General features: G+C 39.8%; 1 protein-coding gene and 1 pseudogene across 1 annotated transcript in view; both read left to right on the top strand.

The window, feature by feature from the left end:
• LOC115029069 (zinc finger protein 120-like) overlaps positions 1-12,471 on the top strand; it is a 49,274-nt gene that overhangs the window by 20,708 nt on the left and 16,095 nt on the right. The gene's annotated exons all lie outside the window — the stretch shown is intronic.
• Positions 2,030-11,686, top strand: LOC115029101 (annotated as a pseudogene).

The raw sequence follows: 12,471 nt of genomic DNA, 5'->3' as shown, positions 1-12,471 counted from the left end.
TTCCCAAACCAACAAAAACTCAAAGATCTTATAATACAGTAAGTTATCAGAAGACAAAAGAGGTTAAGGTTTATCATTTCCTAGAGAAATAACAATATAATAAGATTATTATTAATGAACCCTACACCATAGATGGCAATACTGAAAAAAGGAAACACAAAAACAGACCTGCGAATCTAGCATGGTCATTTAAATTAAGAACTACAAGATTGTAATCAGAATAAAAATTACAAAAATCAGTGGCCAGCACTCTTCCTATTCATTCTGGTTCTCTCCTTTGACAATAGTGGGAGATGGACTGGGAGCGGAGGCACTTCCAACACATTGAAGACATTAAGCATTCTGACACTTCAAGTTTGGAATAAATAGGGTTGATAACTAAAGCTACCTAACTCTTTTATNTTAAGAAAAAAGGGTACCTATTAGGATAACTTAAAAACCATGTTGTCTCCTATGATTGATGATTAGATGTTAAGTGTGTANNACATTTATGAAATGAAAACCTTAAAAAATACAATATAACATTTAAAAACAGTGAATGATTCCTATTATACACATGAATTGGCTTGATTTGTTTTATAAGATATTAGCACATTTCAACACATGTCACTCACCATTTTCATATGTATGTTTTTATGTGTCACAGAAAATACATTCCATGTGTGTGCAAATGACACAGCAGAGAAAAGGGTGTCAGATCCTCTGGATCTGGAGTAGCAGGTAGTTCACATGGGTGTTGGTATCTGAACTCAGGTCACCCCAAGCAAAATGCTTCCTGAGTGGCCTGCCCAGCTCACAGAATCTTTTCGCCCAATAAAGGAAAAGATTTTCACAGATTAACAACAATGAAAATTTAAATTAATAAAGAACTGAATAAATTAATCCAGGGAACCGGAAGCTCGGTATTTAGATGTTAATTATAGGAACAGGATAGAGAGGCCTGGGAACCATCCCCAGTAACTGTTCTCTGAGACACAGTAGTCATGGTTACCCCTACTGCTGCATCTTCCACTGCTCTCTGATAGTGCTGCCAATGTGACCTTCCAGGTCTGGGGTCATTGATCCTCACCTTCACCATGGTAGGACTGTAGTCTCCCTCAGAGTTATTAATGGCCTTGTCTCAGGAGAATCCTAGAAGTATCTGCAGGTTATCTCCCTCTGGTGCTGCTGACTGCCAGGCCTGCCCATGTCCCTCATTAGTTTGGACCACACAGCTGGGCCTCAGGAACTTAGCATCTCCCCTACTGGAGGTTTAGTGATCAAGTAACTCAGACAGGACAGGTCTTCAGAGATCTACCCGTCCACACGATGTTGTCAGTGAGGTAAATTCTTTTATTTATTTATTTTTTCAATGAGCAGCATTTTATCTTTAAGAGACAGTTCATTTTACCGTTAGCAAAATACATCAAAAATATTAAAGCACTAAAATAAATACATTATACTACATTGTTAATCACTTAACTCATTATGACATGTACTGAATGAGTTGTGATCAAATATGATTCTTTTAGCTTTCATAGTGCAGAGTAATCTAACTAGCAAATTATGATGTGCACGGTCAGATATCTATCTCAAGGTCTATCTCATCTGCAAGATAACACAATGGATATGACAATTCTGGAGCAATGACTTGGGTCAAAGTGTATTCTACCCTTGAGATGTTCACTTTAAGTTTTCCTTCCCTAGACAATTTATTCTCTCAAAATCAACCTGCAATAAGGAGTCTATATGTGAGCAACTTTACAGCTTTTGAATTTTCAAGTAAAAAGATTTATTAGATGATGACCTTTAAGGAAATCTTTGAGAATATTATTTACACTAACATTTTCATAGTTTCAGAAATGCAAGTTATTGCCTATGACTGTTCTTCCTAGTGGAACATCTCCGTGGGAATGTACTCTACATGGACACACAAGAAACCTGCACTGTACCTTCTGGGTAATTAGTGACTGGAGGCTTTACTTGTAGATACACAAGAAACATCTTATGAGAGACTCCTCATAAAACTACTGAGAACTGGGCTGGTGAGATGGCTCAGCAGGTAAGAGCACTGACTTGTTCTCAGAAGGTCCCGAGTTCTATTCCAGCAACAACATGGTGGCTCACAACCACCCATAATTAGATCTGACAATCTCTTCAGGTGTGTCTGAAGACAACTACAGTATACATATTTATAATAATAAGTAAGTCTTTGGGCTGGAGCAAGGAGGAACTGAGCCAGAGGACCAACCAGAGCAAGTGGGGTTGACCTAAGCGAGTCTTGGTCCTAAATTTAATACCTAACAACCACATATACATATGTGTACTCATATACATAAAATAAATAAATAAAAANTTTAAAAATATGAAAAAATACAGAGAACCATTTGTCAATTATAACTATTTATATTGAGAGCTTTCTGGATAGGCCTATATTTCATTCAAGAACAGTGCAGTCAATTCTTACAAAAGTTCTTTATTTGTAATTAAGGATAGAGACTTCAGAAAACAGCCCTGCACTGGTCTGTTTTCCTTCCCATTGACCANTCATAGCATATCCTGGAAGGTGTTGCGGGACTGTCTCCAGGAACTGGGTGGCAGAGTCAAGATGGACTGTTCAAAGTAATTCTCAATTAAATAGGATAAGTCACTCATGCACTACAGAAGATACTGCTATGAACAGAGATAAATAAAGTAATTGGGGAAAAGAGAAAAGATTAGTGATGGGGAAACATTGGAGAATTGAAACAAATAAAGAATTAGGCTAAGTATCTTTACAAAATGAAATTTAACATGTAAGGCCAAAAATGGACTTTTGGGGAAGATTTTATATATATATATATATATATATATATATATATATATATATATATATATATATATATGCAAAAAGACATAGGTATATTGTTTTTGAAAAAAAGCAGGCCATCCCTCGGCAGAGGCAATGGCATTAATAAAATTATTTTTCATCTTGCCCCTATGTCAATTGCTAGTTGCTGAGTCCTGTAACCTGACACACACAGCTGCAGTCAATGAATGCCCTGTGTCTCAAAAATCTGAGCTGACGTAACCATGTCATTGAGGACAAGAAGTAACCACAAAAAACAGACAGTACCCTAACTGGAAATTCAATATTTATTGAATCAACCCAATCACTCCTAATTGTACAACCACCAATCATGTGTATTTTCACTAACATGCATGAATTGATCCATGCTAGGAAATTTTAAAATCACCCACCCTGCTTCCATCAGCTCCTTCATAATGGTGAGACCTGCAGCTGGTTGGCTCAAACTTGAGTAAGTCTGTGATCTAGCTATCACCTTCTCTCTTTTACTCTGCTCTACACACAGGACACTGTTCCTCCTTTTCTGGTCTGAGGGCAGAAGCCATGCTCCACATGAAAATCCTTTCCGTTACTGCAATGCACATTTTATTCCTTGACTCAAAAGCGTAACTTTAACTGTTGTGCTAGTACCCTTTAACTTAAGAATTTAGAAACTTTAATCAAGAGGAAATCAAGGTCATTGCCCTGGGGAGAAACAGGCTTTGATCAGTGCCAGTGCCCCTGAGGGCACAAAAATGTTTGTATCAGAAACATTTTTCTAAAGGGCTAAAAATACAGCTGTTCTATAATTAACATGTCTTCCCAGGAAGGAAATCAGACAACAAAACATTAAGAAAAATAAATCTCTNTAACAATACCACTCATCTAGCTCTGATTAATGGTCAAAGAGGAGCCAGGCCAGAAGAGATTTGCATCCCATATACTCTGTCATCCTTATGTCTCTTTTAGGTTTACACCCTAGGTTATACTGTGAACACTTTAAGGATAGAGCAGNCACTACTTGGTTTAGCCACTTGGTGGTCGGTAGATTTACACAGTCAATATATTTCATTAATAATTTCTTAAGTACACCAATACCCTCCAAGAGCAGGCCATTCTTCACTGACATAGTCCTATGTGGAAGGCCTCAGAGGATGCAAAAGGTACAAAAAGTAGGAGGTAGAAAGTATAAAAGCTGGGGTGGTTGGCCAGGAGATAAGGCTTATGCTAAGGCAGCTTGTATACTACCTACAGGGGAACGGGAAAGAAATGGGAGGCTTCTATGAAGTCAGCAGAAACTACCACACAATGGGACAAACTAAAGAGGGATCTAATCAAACAATGCTGCTCTCTGAGAACAGGATACTCTCTTCAACATTACTGTCCACGCCTACAGTGGTTTGCAACTGATATCATCAGCCCCACATGGGAGGAATTCTTGGAATCTCAAGATCAGAGACATCCCCTTTCCACAGGACCAAGCCCCAAACCATTAGCAGCTCTCTCAAGCATATGCTTGGCTAAAGGGAAGCAGTTCAGGTTTTTGTTTTTTTAGGTGTGTTTGTTTGTTTGTTTGTTTGTTTTCCGAGACAGGGTTTCTCTGTATAGCCCGGGCTGTCCTGGAACTGCTTGTGGACGTTGTACATCGTGGTGCGCACTAGGCTCCGCACCACGATGTACAACGTCCACAAGCAGCCTCAAGACCTTAGGGAAAGTTTCTTAGTCCTAGACCACAGACTGTTACAGGCTCTGCCAAGCATGTATCTGGATTTGAGAAGGAGCTATGTCATTCTCCATCCATGAAGGCCTCATGGAAAGCCTTGCTTGAGCAGGCCAGTCCGTACCACAACAGTGTTTTTCCTTTTCAAATGGTTTCATCAGATGTCTTGCCCATGTGGCAAAACTATGCTTTTCTCAAGAAGAAAACTGATCCTTTATGGCACCAGGCCTAAGTGTTGGCTGTGACCACACAATGCTCCATTGAGCAGATTGTTCAAGTACTGACCTTTATCTGGGCATGGGCCTAGTGGCTGTTTGTTAATCAGGGTTGTCCCCTTTCTTATGACCTGGAGCCATATTTCTCACAATCCTGAAGAACCAACATGTGTATCCCAGCATCCTAATCTCTCAGATGCTTGGGTTAGCATACTACCTACCTGTAAAGTGTTTTAGAGTCAGTCCCTACCTCTGCTAAATTCTACTAGGTGTGACTTACTATTTCCTAAGTATTTGAAACTCCTTTAGGCAGGGCATGGTGGTGCATGCCTTTAATCCCAGCACTCCGGAGGCAGAGGCAGGCGAATTTCTGAGTTCGAGGCCAGCTTCAATCTGGAGTGTTACGCAGCCTGAAAGATGGGATTTACAACCACCACAAAATTAATTCCAAGTGGATGTTAAACAGCCAGGACACAAGAGATAATGGGCCTCTCCAAATTTGGCATCCACTAAGGATGTTGCTATATGCAAGCCCTTGTTCCAATGGTTTGTGCAGATAAAGCTCCCATGANGAAGTTATTCAGATGCCACCACTCAGTAGATCTAGTGGCTAAGACCTCATGGAACCTCATAGGTGGCTGCTAGTTTCCACCTAACCCAGGGGAGGACCCACTACCAAGACTCCTGCTTCTCAGACCACTGCTCCTTCCGTTTAGGGGCAGTGTTCCCATGCTCACCATGCCATGATGAGACTCAATAGCTCGCAGGCACTCCGTCAAGGCACCCAGCAGCAAAGGTCAAAGGAAGTCACACCAACCATTCAAGGCTGCTCCACAATGGAGATGAATCTGCAGCACTAAACAAATCACCCGGGAAAACCCGCCTCTTCTCCTGATTGGATGGTTTTCTGGCAGGCCCTGATTGGCAGGCAATCTTGAGTGACATGAGTTCTGAAGGCCCAGGCCTAATGCTTTCCTGGCCCAGGAATTAAGTACAGAAGCTGGTCTTTTCCAGATCCGCAAGACTTTTGTTTCAGTATGGCGTTTCCCTGTCCTACAATAGTTTATCTTTCTGTATTGCAGTACTCAGCACGAATATCTTCCTCCTCCTCATAATCATCTTAGTCCTCCTCCTCCTCCCCTTTCTGTTTCTACTCCTCCTCATCTCCTTCTTCTTTTCCTACTCCTCCCCATCCTCCTCCTAGTCCTGCTCTTTTCCTTATCCCCTCTCTGCCTCTCCTCTTCCTCCTAGACTCAAGTTGTATAATTTGCACAGTCCACTGTTCACCTTGGAGCAGAGTAAACTATATGACCCATAGGCAGAATGGTTCCATGCCTATTAACAATTAAAGAGACAATTAAAGACACAAAATATGATATTTGTTATCGTGATTTTACACTGATGTCAGGATTACTGCAGCTAATATTCATCTGCTATATACTGTAAGGGTTCAAAAATCACTGAAGTAAGACCCCAGATTCAGATAGTATGGGGGGAAAAAAGCACTTATTTTGCAGAAACAACCAGCATTCTTTGAAAAGGCAACCCCAGACAAAGGCACAAACTCTTCCTTATAGGAAAAAAATGGAACTCTCTAGAAAGATAGGGCAGTCTTAAATTTTATTTGTAGGGGCTCGGGGGTCACAGGTTGTCAGTGATCTGCATTCCTATGCCATGTACTTTTCACCTTATCATGAAACAGGGCTGCCCAGCCCAGATGGACCATTCTGAGATAGTTCCCCATTTCTGTGGTTATCCTCAGTCTGGTCTCTGGAAGGGGATTCTACCATCTTCTTCTGGATTTTATGGTCTGTTCTTACCTGGGTGTTTTATGACTTACTTTTGGGATTTACAGCTTATTCCTGAAGCTGGCACCTTTTTGAAATCAGGACTGGTCCTCAAATGGAAACGAAAGAGCTCCTTAGATGGAGACAAATGGGGTTTATTTTACCTTTTCAAAATGTTTCTCCAGACAACCCTGGGAGAAAAGCAGGAGATGGATGCCAGTCACTATGGAGCACTATTGTTAGCCAGCACGTCTTCCTCAGGGGGAAGGTTAGTGAGCATATCTGTATTAGGAAAGGTTTTACACACAAACAGAACTGATAGCATGGATCTCTCTATGTATGCAGAAAGCAGATACATATGAATGGTTCAGAAAATGTGGTTCAGTTAGTGAAGCAATTAATTTGTACCCATGAAAAGTTGAAGAATACAGTAGTGCCTGTATGTCTCAGCTGGTCTTCAGCATATACCAGGAGTCCAAAGAAGCAGCCTCTAATGCCAGAAAAATATAATGATCTTGCTAGCTAGAATGTGGCAAGNAGAAAAAGAAAAGGAGCTACCATCTTCCATATGCTTTATATATGTACNCTGCCACCAGAAGCTGTGTCCTAGATTAAAGACTTTTTTTGTCAATTCAAAAGTTCCAGCTTGCAGGGCAATGGTGGCACACGCCTTTGGCACACTAAGAAGTGCACACATGGGCTGGAATGAGGTCCCTGGTACATATGTAGCAGAAGTGCAGTTTACTCTCCCTCTAAGCTCCCCACCAAATGGATCTGAGTGTCAGGGGCCATCTAGGAAAGGCTAAGTCAAGCAGGAGTCCTTCCTATATGCAGCCCACCTCCTTTTGCGTCGCATAAGATGGGTGAGCTCTTCGAAGAAAGGTCCCAAGACACTTCACACCAGGATTACTTCTGGCAGAAGATATGCATTTTTATCACTATTACTTAGTTTAATGATTCATNGGCATCAGCAAATCTTATTGGGTAAATTTCCTTCAGATCAACATGAAGATGAACTTTGATGAATTAATGCTTTTAGAATAATTAATGATTTTATGGAGTTCTTGATTTGAATTAAAATAATCTAGGGAAGAATTTTTTTTATAGACTGTGCCCATTCCTACTAAAACTAAGTAAAGTCTTTTAAATAGGAAATACAATGAGCATTCATAATTACACTAAAAGGAGAACCAGGTTTGGAACAAATTTGTGTTCAAGGAAAAACATTCAGGTCCTGGGATGAAGATACAGGTGTGCACTTCGATAAGGCAAGGCCATGTGAACACTGTTGCTTTGAACTTAATATATGCTTACAGCATAAAACACGGCTTTAAACTTGTTATTGATACCTTTGTGAAACTCTCCTTTTCTTGGGGTGTTTTTTTTTTTTTTTTTGTCTCTTTGTTTGTTTTTGTTTTTTTGAGACAGGGTTTCTCTGTGTATTCTTGGCTGTCCTGGAATTCACTCTGTAGACCAGAGTACAGAGGTGGCATAGGTATGAGCTATTGTTACAGATGACCACGTGGCATTGACACACGTGCTATAAATTCAATCCCAAGGAATCTGATGCCCTCTTCTGACCACTGCAGGCCCTGAACACAAACAAGTGCCAGGGAAACACTCAGACATAAAATGAAAATAAAGTATAAAAATGGAGTCTTTTATGCAGATGTCACAGCCTTGAGACAGGCAGCAATCAGGATGAGGTAAAATGCACTGCAGTTCGAATTACTGTAGTTAATGATGTAACACTGAACAGGTGGGCACCATGAGGACGTTTTACAATTTGCAATCCTTACCATGGGAAACCCCCCTTTATTCAGGAGCTTTTGATTCAACAGGAAAAATACTTTGATCTAGGACACAGCTTCTGGTGGCAGCTTGCATACATAAAGGATAATGAAGATGGTAACTTTCTCTTTCCTGCTTGCCGTATCTTGTAAGAGAGATCACTTTATTTTTCTAGCATTAGAGATTCCTTCTTTGGAATTCTGGCATATGCTGCAGATCAGCGGTGACATACAAGCAGTACTGTATTCTTCAACTTTCCATTGCTATATGGTCTTTGTTTTACTAGTTGGACCACATTCTGTGAGCCATTCTTTTTTTTTTTTTTCTTTTTCTTTTTTTTTTGGAGACAGGGTTTCTTTGTATAGCGCTGGCTGTCCTGGAACTCATTCTGTAGACCAGGCTGGCCCAGAACACAGAAATCTGCCTGCCTCTGCCTCCTGAGTTCTGGGATTAAAGGTGTGCACCACCACACACAGCTCCCTTTTTTTTTTTTTTTAAGATTTATTTATTTATTATATGTAAGTACACCATAGATGTTTTCAGACACTTTATCTGTATTTCTGGCCTGAGATGCTCCAGCCCCACTTGCACTGGCCCACAGATTTATTTATTTATTTTATGTAAATATACTGTAGCTGTCTTCGGACACCCCAGAAGAGGGCATCTGATCTCATTACAGATGGTTGTGAGTCACCATGTGGTTTCTGGGATTTGAATTTAGGACCTTCAGAAAAACAGTCAGTGGCTCTTACCTGCTGAGCAATGTCTCCTGCTCTGCTGTGAGCCATTCTTACAAATCAACTATCTGCATGCATAGAGAGATCCATTCTATGAGTTCTGTTCCTCTGGAAAAACTTTAATACTACAGATATGTTTTTTCACTTTCCCACATAGGAACACATGCAGGCTAGCAATAGTGCTCCATAGTGATTGGCTTCCATCCCCTGCTTTTCTACCAGGGTTGTCTGGAATCTCATGTTGAAAGGACAAAATAAACCTCATTTCTGGAGAATCATAATGAAAGGGAGAGATAAACTCCATTTGTCTCCTTTAAGAACCCCATTTGTCTCCATTGGGAAGACAGAGCCTGGTTTTTTGGTTTTTTTTTTAAAGATTTATTTATTTATTATATGTAAGTACACTGTAGCTGTCTTCAGACACTCCAGAAGAGGGAGTCAGATCTCATTACGGATGGTTGTGAGCCACCATGTGGTTGCTGGGATTTGAACTCTGGACCTTCGGAAGAGCAGTCGGGTGCTCTTACCCACTGAGCCATCTCGCCAGCTCCCAGAGCCTGGCTTTTAAAACAGCCATAAAGCACCAGCTTCAGGAACAGACCACAGTTGTTCCACTTTTGTTCAAATATGGGAAAATCCTTTTATAGAAAAAGAATATATAAAGTAGAGCCATGTAATATATGGTCATACCTTCTCAGGTATCTTTGAAGGTAAAAAAAAAAAACATAAGGAAGGGGTAATAGCATGAATGATAAACTGCAAAGTGATAAAAATCTTAAGATCTGATTCTTCTTTATATTTAGACAAATAATACCATTAATTCATACAGGTGAAAGTATTTCTCAGTGTGAAAAAGCTTTCACATGTTCCAATTTTCTTGTCAGGCATGAAAGAAGTCAGAGGGCAGAGAAAGTGTCTGAATATACTCAATGTGATAAAGTCTTTTTTTTTTAACATGGTCAAAATCATGCTTAAAGGCATAAAAGAATTTATACAGACAAGAACCCCCATGGAATTATTCAATTTGTTGAAGCCTTTGCTCAACATAGTCTCCAAATTCTTAAAAGAGCACAAACTAAAAAAAACTCTATGAATGGAAGCAATGTCGTAAAGCGTTTGCAGATCACAGTCATCTTAAAATGCCTGAAAGAATTCACACCGGAGAGAAACCTTATGAATGTCATCAGTGTGAAAAAGCCTTTCAAGTCACAGTAATCTCCTACAACATAAAGGAACACATACTGGAGAGAAATGCTATGAATGTAATCTGTGTGGTAAAGCCTTTTCACAACATAGTTGGCTTAAAAGGCATGGAAGAATTCATACTGGAGAGAAACCCTACAGATGTGATCAATGTGAGAAAGCCTTTTCAGAACACTGGAATCTCCAGAAGCATAAAAGAACACATACAGGAGAGAAACCCTACAAATGTAATGAATATGATAAAGCCTTTTCACAAAACCGTGATCTCCAAATGCATAAAAGAATACATGCTGGAGAGAATACCTACAAATGTAATCGATGTGACAAAGCCTTTTTTCGACATATTATGCTCCAAGTACATAAAAGAATACATGCTGGAGAGAAACCATACAAATGTAAAGAATGTGAAAAAGCCTTTTCCCAAAGCAGTGATCTTCAAAAGCATAAAAGGACACACACAGGAGAAAAACCCTACAAATATAATCAGTGTGAGAAAGTCTTTTCCCAACATCATAATCTCCAAATACATAAAAGAACACATACCTGAGAGAAACCCTTCAAATGTAATGAATATGATAAAGCCTTTTCACAGCATGGTTGACCTGTCCAGCAGGTCCAGTTATTCGAGCGTCTCAAGGGGACCTTCTCCTAAGAACTAAATGGGGGTGGGGGGGTAGAGAGAGACAAGAACCTTGTGCAATGAACAACACACGGAAGCAGTCTGAGTAGCATCAAGGTCCCACTGTATTAGCAAGGCTCAAGGCTTAAATGCAAAAGCAAAAGGGGAAGTACTTTTCAGCAGGAGGGGTGGGACAGTGGAAATTATTCTTTTGGCAGCTACACGGAGAAGCAGGAACTTGGTGGTATCAGGGTGTGGTCAGGACATCTGGTGCTGATTTACAGCTGGAACATTCTGTGGTTGTTCTCAGAACGGTGTGTTGGTGGCTCACTTTTGACCCCCTTTTCTTCTCGGGGGGAGAGGCCCAATTCAGAGATCAGGACAATAGCGTTGTCTTAATAGCTCCCGACATGGTAACCTCCAGGTCCATAGAAGAATTCATACTGGAGAGAAACCCTACAGATGTAATAAATGTGAGAAAGCCTTTTCACAACATACTCACCTCCATTCACATAAAAGAATTCATACTGGAGAGAAACACTACAGTGGTAATAAATGTGAGAAAGCCTTTTTACAACATAGTACCCTCAAGTCGCATAGAAGAATTCATAGTGGAGAGAAACCCTATAAATGTAATAAATGTGAGAAAGCCTTTTTACAACACTATAACCTCCAAAGACATAAAAGAATACATACTGGATAGAAACCTGATGAATGTGATCTATGTGTGAAAGCCTGTATATGTCACAGGCATCTTCAAAAGCATAAAAGAAATCATACTGTAGAGAAAGCGTATGAATGTATGTAATATGGTAAAATCTACAAATATCCATAGTCTTAATCATCCTGAACATATTTGTTTTGGCAAGAAACCCTATGAATATTAACTGTGTGCTAAAACCTATCCCAACACACTTATCTTCTAATGCATCAAGGAGCACATACTGGGGAGACAGAGGTGTGTGTGTGGGGGGGGGGGAACTTATGAATGTACACAATGTGGTAAAAATCCATGCTGCAGGAAAGCCCTACAAATGTAGTCATTAAGGTAAAGCTTTGCACTTCACAGTATCTTTATGTGAGAGGAAAGCCTTTAGCTTATACTAAATCTGTTACTTTAGCACATCACAGTAATTTTTCAACCTCTAAGAACTCATAAGTAGGGCAGGCTACGACTCTGATGGACTTGGAACAATTTTTAGCCAATCCACATACATTAAGTTACACAAAATTATTTATTCCTGAGAAAAAATCTAGCAAGTGTCAACTATCTGCTCAAATACGCTATGTCTCAATTTTTTAACATGTAAATTCATAGGTTTAAAAGCCCTTTCAATTTCATTGATAAGGTAACTGGTTTAAATTTCACAGTTCACTTTAAGTCCATCAAATAACTCATCCATGTGTAAAACTATGGGTGCATATTAGTGTGTTTTCTGTTGATGGGAGAAAATATTTTAAGTATTGTAGAAAATTCCCAAACCAGGGTTTCCACCCCACCTTTGGCCGTTTATTTTTCAGGTAAAAGACACACGGCCTTTATATTTATAATAAGCCTTAACCAGCATATGAGCTTGGCAGATATTTATGCTC

The sequence above is a fragment of the Mus caroli genome, chromosome 13, assembly GCF_900094665.2.
Source record: "Mus caroli chromosome 13, CAROLI_EIJ_v1.1, whole genome shotgun sequence".
NCBI classification, from domain to species: Eukaryota; Metazoa; Chordata; class Mammalia; order Rodentia; family Muridae; genus Mus; species Mus caroli.
This window is presented reverse-complemented; position numbering and strand designations above follow the sequence as displayed.